This window comes from Mobula hypostoma (assembly GCF_963921235.1).
Source record: "Mobula hypostoma chromosome 8 unlocalized genomic scaffold, sMobHyp1.1 SUPER_8_unloc_3, whole genome shotgun sequence".
Taxonomy (NCBI): Eukaryota; Metazoa; Chordata; class Chondrichthyes; order Myliobatiformes; family Myliobatidae; genus Mobula; species Mobula hypostoma.
The window spans coordinates 149,468-160,575 of record NW_026948126.1 but is presented as its reverse complement, the minus strand read 5'-3'; positions in this window follow the sequence as shown (position 1 = coordinate 160,575).

Genomic DNA, 11,108 nt, shown 5'->3' with positions numbered 1-11,108 from the left:
GTTAATCGTTCATCTAATATAACTCCCGGAAATTTAACTGATCCAACCCTTTCTAATTCAATCCCATACATCCTTAACTTCTTCCCTACCTCAATTCTTTTCCTGATGAAAAATACAGTTTGAGTTTTTTCTATTGAAAATCTACATCCCCAGTCATAACCCCACTACACCACTTCATCAATTGCTCCTTGTAGTTTCCTGATTATATGCCCCATGTTCCTGCCTCTTATCCACAAGGCCCCATCATCCGCAAACAGTGACCTACCTATACCCACTGGTACCTATGTGAAGATATCATTGATCATAATGATGAAAAGTAACGGGCTAATCACACTACCTTGAGGTGTGCCATTTCCCACTATGTACTGTTTTGATAATTCTGATCCAATCCGAACTTGAATTTTTCTACCAAACAAAAAACCTTTAATCCAATTAAAAACTCTCCCACCAACCCCCATCTTGTGCAGTTTAGTTAATAATCCTTCCTTTCACATCATATCATAGGCTTTCTCAATGTCAAAAAAAACTGCAACTACTGGTTCTTTATTTGCTGGGCCTTTCTTATTTCAGTCTCTAACATTATCACTGAGTCCATGGAATTCCTTCCCTTCCTAAAACCACTCTGATAACTTGCCAGTATTCCTCTCTTCTCAAGCTCATACGATAACCTTTCTGTTATCATCCTTTCCATTATCTTACATATATTTGATGTTAATGCTATTGGTCTGTAGCTAGTGGGTTTTGATGGATCCTTGCCAGGTTTTTTTATTGGAATTTCTACTGCTTCTTTCTATGCACTTGGTAATCTTCCCTCCTCCCACACTCTGTTATCAAAATGCAGCAACTTCAAGAGCGCTCCTTCTCCTAGATTTTTTAGCATCATCGAGCATATCAGATCTTTCCCTGGGGAGGTTGGTCTCCATCTCTTTATTGCTCCCACCATTTCTGCCACGTAAATAGATCATCAATTATATCATCACTTTCTTCTCTCCTGTTTAACACACCTGGGTGTTGACTCATTGTTCTTTCCCTTCTCCTTATCCCTTCTTCAGACAAATTTTCTGAACTGCGTATCTGTACAAATGACTTGGCCATGACCTCAGCCTTATCCCTACTGGAGACTGCTGTTTCCTCCTCAGATATCATTACTGGATATTCCCATTCCCTTCTATCTCCCTCCATCCTCTTAATCATTCCCCATACCTCTCCCACAGGTGTTGTTCTTCCTATTTTGTTGCAAAAACTCCTCCAATTTCTCTGGCAAAGGTGTGATCGATAGGTGGGAAGCCTTCACAGGAGAAATTTTGAGAGTGCAGAGTTGGTATGTTCCTGTCAGGATTAAAGGCAAAGTGAATAGGAATAAGGAACCTTGGTTCTCAAGGGATATTGCAACTCTGATAAAGAAGAAGAGGGAGTTGTATGACATGTATAGGAAACAGGGAGTAAATAAGATGCTTGAGGAGTATAAGAAGTGCAAGAAAATACTTAAGAAAGAAATCAGGAGGGCTAAAAGAAGACATGAGGTTGCCTTGGCAGTCAAAGTGAAGGATAATCCAAAGAGCTTTTACAGGTATATTAAGAGCAAAAGGATTGTAAGGGATAAAATTGGTCCTCTTGAAGATCAGAGTGGTCGGCTATGTGCGGAACCAAAGGAAATGAGGGAGATCTTAAATAGGTTTTTTGAGTCCGTATTTACTAAGGAAATTGGCATGAAGTCTATGGAGTTAAGGGAAACAAGTAGTGAGATCATGGAAACTGTACGGATTGAAAAGGAGGAGGTGTTTGCTGTCTTGAGGAAAATTAAAGTGGATAAATCCCCGGGACCTGACAGGGTGTTCCCTCGGACCTTGAAGGAGACTAGTGTTGAAATTGCGGGGGCCCTGGCAGAAATATTTAAAATGTCGCTGTCTACAGGTGAGGTGCTGGAGGATTAGAGAGTGGCTCATGTTGTTCTGTTGTTTAAAAAAGGATTGAAAAGTAATCCGGGAAATTATAGGCCGGTAAGTTTAACGTCGGTAGTAGGTAAGTTGTTGGAGGGAATACTAAGAGACAAAATCTACAAGCATTTGGATAGACAGGGACTTATTAGGGAGAGTCATCATGGCTTTGTGCGTGGTAGGTCATGTTTGACCAATCTCTTGGAGTTTTTCGACGAGGTTACCAGGAAAGTGGATGAAGGGAAGGCAGTGGATATTGTCTACATGGACTTCAGTAAGGCCTTTGACAAGGTCCCGCATGGGAGGTTAGTTAGGAAAATTCAGTCGCTAGGTATACATGGAGAGGTGGTAAATTGGATTAGACATTGGCTCAATGGTAGAAGCCAAAGAGTGGTAGTAGAGAATTGCTTCTCAGAGTGGAGGCCTGTGACTAGTGGTGTGCCACAGGGATCAGTGCTGGCTCCATTGTTATTTGTCATCTATATCAATGATCTGGATGATAATGTGGTAAATTGGATCAGCAAATTTGCTGATGATACAAAGATTGGAGGTGTAGTAGACAGTGAGGAAGGTTTTCAGAGCCTGCAGAGGGACTTGGACCAGCTGGAAAAATGGGCTGAAAAATGGCAAATGGAGTTTAATACAGACAAGTGTGAGGTATTGCACGTTGGAAGGACAAACCAAGGCAGAACATACAGGGTTAATGGTAAGGCACTGAGGAGTGCAGTAGAACAGAGGGATCTGGGAATACAGATACAAAATTCCCTAAAAGTGGCGTCACAGGTAGATAGGGTCATAAAGAGAGCTTTTGGTACATTGGCCTTTATGAATCAAAATATTGAGTATAAGAGCTGGAATGTTATGATGAGGTTGTATAAGGCATTGGTGAGGCCGAATCTGGAGTATTGTGTTCAGTTTTGGTCACCAAATTACAGGAAGGATATTAATAAGGTTGAAAGAGTGCAGAGAAGGTTTACAAGGATGTTGCCGGGACTTGAGAAACTCAGTTACAGAGAAAGGTTGAATAGGTTAGGACTTTATTCCCTGGAGCGTAGAAGAATGAGGGGAGATTTGATAGAGGTATATAAAATTATGATGGGTATAGATGGAGTGAATGCAAGCAGGCTTTTTCCACTGAGGCAAGGGGAGAAAAAAACCAGAGGACATGGGTTAAGGGTGGGGGGGGAAAGTTTAAAGGGAACATTAGCGGGGGCTTCTTCACACAGAGAGTGGTGGGAATATGGAATGAGCTTCCAGATGAGGTGGTAAATGCGGGTTCTTTTTTAACATTTAAGAATAAATTGGACAGCTACATGGATGGGAGGTGTATGGAGGGATATGGTCCGTGTGCAGGTCAGTGGAACTAGACAGAAAATGGTTCGGCACAGCCAAGAAGGGCCAAAAGGCCTGTTTCTGTGCTGTAGTTTTTTCTATGGTTTCTAACTTGCCCTTTTAGCTTGATGTATAGTTATTCTCACCACCGCCTGTACCTTATTATATTGAATCAAATGCTGCATATTATGGGTTATTTTAACTAGCCTGAATGCTCTATTTCTGATTTTTACAGCCTGACAACATTCCTCTGTCCACCATGGTACCAGTTTTCTATTCATCCTATTTTTACTCCTGGGTATAGATCCTTCTGCTGCCATAATAATTGCTGAAGTCACCTGACTGTTTAATTCATCTATATTTCCAGAAATGTCAATCCTTGTCAATGCTTCTTCACTCAACTTTACTTTACTTTGTTTATTGTCGCCAAACAATTGATACAAGAACATACAATCATCACAGTGATATTTGATTCTGTGCTTCACACTCCCTGGATTACAAACCGATAGTAAATATTAAAAATTTAAATTATAAATCCTGAATAGAAAATAGAAAAGGGAAAGTAAGGTAGTGCAAAAAAACTGAAAGGCAGGTCCAGATATTTGGAGGGTACGGCCCAGATCCGGGTCAGGATCCGTTCAGCAGTCTTATCTTCCCAAATCTGGCCGTACAAGTCTTCAAGCTCCTGAGCCTTCTCCCGGAGGGAAGAGGGACAAAGCGTGTGTTGGCTGGGTGGGTCTTGTCCTTGATTATCCTTGCAGCACTGCTCAGACAGCGTGCGGTATGAAGTGAGTCCAAGGACGGAAGACTGGTTTGTGTGATGTGCTGGGCTGTGTTCACGATCTTCTGCGGCTTCTTTCGGTCTTGGACAGGACAACTTCCATACCAGGTTGTGATGCAGCCTAGAAGAATGCTTTCTACGGTGCATCTATAAAAAATAGTGAGGGTTTTAAGGGACAGGCCAAATTTCTTTAGTTTTCTCAGGAAGTAAAGGCGCTGGTGGGCCTTCTTGGCAATGGACTCTTCTTGGTTGGACCAAGTCAGGTCATTTGTGATATTGACCCGGGGGAACTTAAAGCTTTTGACCTGTTCCACTTGCGCACCACTGATGTAAATTGGGTTGTGCCATCTGCTACTCCTTCTGAAGTCAACAACCAATTCCTTCATCTTAATGACATTGAGGGATAGGTTATTGTCTTCGCACCATGCCACCAGGTTCTTAATTTCCTCTCTGTACTCAAACTCATCATTACCCGAGATACGGCCTACAATTGTTGTGTCATCAGCAAACTTATATGTTGAGTTCGATGGAAACTTGGCTACACAATCATGGGTGTACAGTGAGTACAGCAGGGGGCTGAGTACACAGCCTTGTGAGGCACCGGTGCTCAGAGTGATTGTAGAGGAGAGCTTGTCCCCTATTTTTACAGCCTGGGTCCTGTCTGTGAGGAAGTTGAAGATCCAGCTGCAGATCTGAGTGCTAACGCCTAGGTTCTGGAGCTTAGGAATCAGTTTATTTGGAATGATGGTATTAAAGGCAGAGCAGTAGTCAATGAAAAGGAGCCTTACATATGCGTCTTTATTCTCCAGGTGTCTAAGGAGGAATGCAGGGCCAGAGAGATGGCATCTGCCGTTGACCTGTTGCTCCGGTAGGTGAATTGCAAAGCGTCGAGGTTGACCGGTAGGCTGTGGTTGATGTGTGCCATAACCAGTCTCTCGAAGCACTTCATAGCAACTGATGTCAGAGCCACAGGTCGATAGTCACTCAGGCATGCCACCTTGCTCTTCTTCGGCACTGGGATTATCGTTGCCTTCTTAAAACACGAGGGGATCTTTGACTGAAGCAAGGAGCAGCTGAAGATGTCAGCAAACAGTCCAGCTAGATCGCTTGCACAGGCCCGGAGAACCCGTCCTGGGACGCCATCTGGGCCCATCACCTTCCTTGGATTTATCTTCAGGAAGGCCCTTCTAACGTCCTCCTCGGTGATGATGAATCTCGATGCCACCAGGTCCGGTTCATCCAGAGGGAGCGGGATGCTCCTCTTCTGTTCGAATCTTGCGTAGAATACGTAATGTTCATCAGGAAGCGAAGCACCACAGTTATTGATATTCCCAGCCTTCTTCACTCAGCTTCTAGAACTTACCCCAATCTGCTTTTTCTGCCTCCTGTTGAAGCAGTCCTAACTCCCCAGTTACTAATGCCAGCCAAGGTATTAGACACTAACGTAATATCTAATACTGACTCAGATCTTGTTGTTATGTTTGTCCTGTTCCCCTACCATCATTCATACACACCAAACCCTTTTCTTCCATCAAATCTTCAATTACCTTTCTATTTGAATCTGTAATCGGATCCCCCCATATTGTTCTGTGAGCATTGAATTCTGCACACCACACTACTTTATGTCTGTTTTGTCCTTTTATCCTTAATAGGCTGTCCAAATCCAACCTTTTACATGGATTGTAGTAGTTAATTATAACCACTCCCTCCCCTCTCTCCCACACTTCCACCACTATGTATTCCTGATCATCCCCTTTTTCCAGTACCCTATATGGTATACCTTGCTTGATTAACATAGCACAAACCCCTCCTCCCCCTAGATTTCTATCTTTCCTTATCATTGTATACCCATTTACCACAAAGTCTAAAGTTGGTTTCAACCAAGTTTCCTGAATACACACTTATAAAGTGCTTAAATTCCTGGCTATTGGCCAGTAAGCTCCTTGAATTCCATTGCAAAAGAATCACCATTACTGTATTAGTATTAACCACCCATGACACTTCCTGGCTTGACTGATTAGTGAGGTTCTTCCTCACTTCTTCCCATGTCAGTCCTACTAACCCTAAATGGTTTACTGCTGCTTTGACCACCAGCTGAATTTTGTCACTTTTTGACTTTACCTCAGCCCTACTATTAATCACTCCTGCAATGAATGTTACTAGAGCCATTTTGTCTACATAAATCCTGTCATTTGTTCTTTGTTGCATGTCTCATATCCCTATTGCTCCCTGTTCATTAGGAGCATTATTCTGTTCTCTTGACATTCTTACAGCTTCTGCATAAGTGATCCTTCTTTTCACTCTTATTTCTTGAATTTTATTCTCCCGTCTCATAACCTCACACCTACTATATGCCACATTATGAATTCCTCCACAATTGCAGCATTTTGGTTGCACTCCTGTTCCGCACTTTCCATATTCATGATCACCCCCACATCTAGCACATCTCCTCTGCCTTTTACTGTTTTTAGCTATGTGTCCAAACCTTTAACAATTATAGCACCTCAATGGCTTTGGCCATTACTGGGTAACACCCTTACTGGGTAACTCATGAAATCCAGGAACACCTTCCTTGGCACTCTGTCATGGTCCAGTCCGTGAAGTCCGGATTCTGGTTCAAGGTCCGGTCCATCGTTCCCTATTCCAGCTTTTCTGTTTTTCCCTTTTTTCTGTTGGATGCTCTAATTGAGGCAGCTGATTCACATTTTGGGCTGGCTGCATAAATAGCTCCTTGGTTCAGCTTCAATTGCTGGATTGTTCCTGTCCAAACCTCCTGTATGAATCCCTTCTTGGCCCCTTCCTCCTGAACTCTTGCCTTGCAACCAGTGTCTGAAGCCTTACCTGGAGCCTTGCCTAGCCTGCAACCTTCACCTGCACTGCTGTCAAGTTCAACAGCTGGAGCAAGATAAGGAACTGTCTATTGTTGTTTTGAACTGTCTCTGTGTCCATGCCTTCACCAGGTAGGTCTGGCTGTTTGCTGCTACCTTGAGTGGAGAACTGTCTCAGTGTTCTGTGTATGAGTCCTGGCCCTATGGCCTGCTCCCTAAGAGGGGTCCTGACTCTGTGTAGAGCCCTGGCCCCAAGCCCTGTTCCCAAGGCTCTGTGTCCTGGTCTCTCCCTGGACCAAGGTTTGGCTTTGTGTTCTTGTCCTGTCCATGTGTCTTGTCCTGAGCTGGAGTTCCCTTGTCTTACCCAGGAGTCTCTTGTTCTGTCCTGTAGCCTCGCCTGGTCCTGTCTTGCAAGACTATGTCATGTCTTTGCCTAGTTCTGGAGTCTGAGCCTGAGTCAAGACCCAGGTTCTAGGGCCTTGTCGTGCCCCTGCCTCGAGGAACCGAAGTCTCGTCGTGCCCCTGCCTCGAGGTATCGAAGCCTTGCCGTGCCCCAGCCTCTGAGTCAAGACCCAGGTTCTGGGTCCTTGTCCAGTCTCTGGCTCGGAGTCCAAGCCCAGGCTCCTAGTTCCCTGTTCCTAGTCCTGGTCTCGCTTGCCTAGCCAATGTCCTAACCCAAGTCTGTTCTTATTGTGCTTATGCTGGCTGGTTTAGCGAGCAGAGCGGCGGACACCCCGCTGAAATCTTGAGGAAAACAGGATGCAGAGGGGATCACAAAGGTGAGGAAAGAGGATGGGGTCGAGACAAGAGACTTATGGAGAAGAGGAGTTCAATGGGTAATAAAATGGACGAGTTGATGGCGCTAGCCAGGCATCAGAGAACATTTTGGGAGTTCAGTATTCTATGTTTTACTGGAGCTGCATGAGGACATATCTGATTAAAACTTTTCCGTGGATGGCTTCCAGACCGTTCGGGCTGACCGGAAGTGCACTGAGAGTGGTAAGCGTTAAGGAGTTGGGGCTTACTGTTCTGGTTAACAATGGATGGTGCAATCCTGGTCATATTACGATCGAGGAATGTGTTGTAGACCGGATATTGAACTTTTTGCTGTTGGACTCCGGCCATATTCCACCGAGATACAACACTGGGCGTCATGGGAGGTTGGTCCTGCCTGTGGCCATCGAACTTTGCAGCTCCTCCTGTGGAGGGTCAGACACCCTGAGCCAATGGACTTATTTCCATATGGCATAGTTTGCATATTGTTGTTTGATTGTTTGTGGTTTTTGTATTGCTATGTTTATGCTCTATTCTTGTTTGGTACGGCTGTAACGAACCCCAATTTCCCTCGAGATCAATAAAGTACGTCTATCTATTTATCTATTATCCCAGCTCTTAGTCTGCATCCAGTCACATCCCTAACTCTAGTCTCTAGTCCTGCCCTGTTCCTAGTACTTCAGTGTCTGTGTCTTGCATTTGGGTCCACCTCCCAATGCCCCCATTATGACACACTCTTCCTTCAAATTCAATCAATACTGTTTCACTTTCCTTTTTCATTCCCTCCTTTGTTGTTTTCAGTCTTAGAACATTCATTAGTTTTCCTTCTTTGATATTCCTCTTTAACTCCTTCATATTTATCCTCATTGGTACCCCTGTGATCACTCCTCTGCAACCACTATTTCATGCTCCCATTTTGTATTCCACCTTGCATTTTCCTATCTCTTTTAGCTTGAGCCCTTTCTCAACTTGTTCCTCATTTGCACATCTTATCAATTGGTTGCCATCATTAAGGACTTTTGCAAATACTAATTCTCCTATCTTATTTTCCAGAGCTGTTAGCACAAATGGGTTAATTTTTTTCATGTGTCCTTGAGCCTTCTCATTAAACCTAATGACAACACCTTCTTTCTGAACTTGTTCATCTTCCTGACTTGCAGAGCTTTCTTTACTATTATTTCTTATTCTTTTATTCCCTTTCTCAGTTTTCATTCATCCGTCCTCTCGCTATTTCCTCATTCCCTTTATTTCTCCCTTCACAATAATCCATTTCTCCCCAGCTGCCTACCTCTGATCCCAAATCCCTATCCCACTCCTTCTCCACTCTTTCCCTCAAGTTCCAAACCACATTCACGCATGCGCCCACTCCAAAATCAAAGCGACCAGCCACTCCCAGCCCCAGCAAACGAGGCTGAATCCAGGAGCTATTAATATAGCCAGCCCAAAATGAGAATCAGGTGCCTCAATTAGAGTACCCACCAGAACAAGGGAAAACTGGAAAATCTGGAATAAGGAACGATGGACCGGACCGTGAACTGGAATATGGAGTTCATGGACCGGACCATGACAGAGACATGGTCAGCAGAAGGGTGCTCTGAGCTATCCCTGTCCAAATTTAAATGGTCACTCCAAGAGCTTTCCAATCACGAGAAAATCTGCAGGTTCTGGAAATCCAAAGCAACAAGTCCTGATGAAAGGCCTGAGTCCAAAACATTGACTGTTTACTCTTCTCCATAGATACCGCCTGCGCTGCTAGGTTCCTCCAACATTTTGTGTGTGTTATTCCAACAGGACTGGTTACCAGGAACATGCAAATCTTTGTTAGTTTATCTCGGTCTGACCACTCGTCTGTGGGTGAATCCCGGAAGTAAGTTTACAAAATCCTTTGCCACAGCTCGGAAGTAAATTGTGGGCCGCTATCAGAGACAATATCAGCAGGAAATCCATATACCCAAACACTTGCTGCAATAAAAGGTCCGCAGTTTCGCGGGCTGTGAGCAATTAAGTGAGAGGAGCGGGGAATTTACAAGCATTGGAAAATCGATCAACAACGACTAAAATGACAATAAATGAGCGTGAAGAGGCAACCCCGTGTTAATATCGAGAGAGGTAGAACCAGCGGTGGGAGGGTATGGGGAGGGGGCAGAGAGGATACTGAGAAGGAGAACTGGAATCTTTGGAATGGGCACAAACGTCACGGGCTTGGCCAAATGACTTGACGTCATTTAATACCAGGCTTCCAGTAACGTCTCTTAATGAATCCTAGAGTGCTGAAATCCCAGGATAGGCGATCATCTTGGATGCGTGCCCCCATTGAGGACCTCCGATCTAAGTTCGGGTGGTGCAAAAAGCTGACTAGGGGAACATCACTGGGAAGTAGATAACCCCTCTCGAGCGCTCGTCTGACTTGAGAATCAATATCGAAGTGATAGGAGACAAAAGTTAATTCTCCAGAAGTATCGACACAGGCCTCGAATCGGGGGCGGGATCAAATTGCTTAGATAGGGCGTCAAGGTTGCTGGAATGCGACCAGTAAGTCATGACAAAATTAACCCGATTAAAAAAAAACAATCCCAACGGGCCTGTCGTGAGTTAAATCTTTTGGCATTCTGGATATAAATTAATTTCTTTTCATCCGTCCAAACTATAAACGGGTGCAGTGCCGCACTCTTCTAATACAGGTAACAGTTACCTGTATTATAATTGAATTCGGCTTGTGACAACCGTTTCGAAAATGAAGCACAGGGATTATTATTTTTATTAATGGTGGAACGCTGGGACAAGACTCGCCCTACTCTGATGTCGGAAGCGTCCACCTCAACAACAAAGGGCAGATCAGGGTTGGGTGGATGCAATATGGGACCCCGACAAAACGATCCTCAAGGGCATTAAATGTTGTGTCCGCCTTTGCCGTCCAACAGAAACAACCCGACCTTATCTTGTAAGATTCATCAGCAGAAGCTAAAATTCTTAAACAATCTCCTATAAAAGTTGGCAAACCCCAAGGATCTCGGAATCTGCTTGCCAGTCCCAAACAGCATGAATTTTATCCGGATCTCCCGGGAAATAACAAAAGGAGTGATCAGGAACATGAAATCCACACTTCTCTAACTTGGCAAATAAATTGTTATCTAATAAACACTGAAGAATATGATTGACATGGGATATATGTTTCTGATAAGAACTTGGGGGAAAAAAAATCAAAATATCGCCTAGGTACACAAAGACAATCTTGTTTAACATCTTCCTGAAGACGTCATTAATAAATGCCTGAAAGCATGGATTTGTGAAAGGAAAATCATGTCTGACGAATCTCATAGAATTTTTTGAGGATGTAACTAGTAGAGTGGATAGGGGAGAACCAGTGGATGTGGTATATTTGGATTTTCAAAAGGCTTTTGACAAGGTCCCACACAGGAGATTAGTGTGCAAACTTAAAGCACACGGTATTGGGGG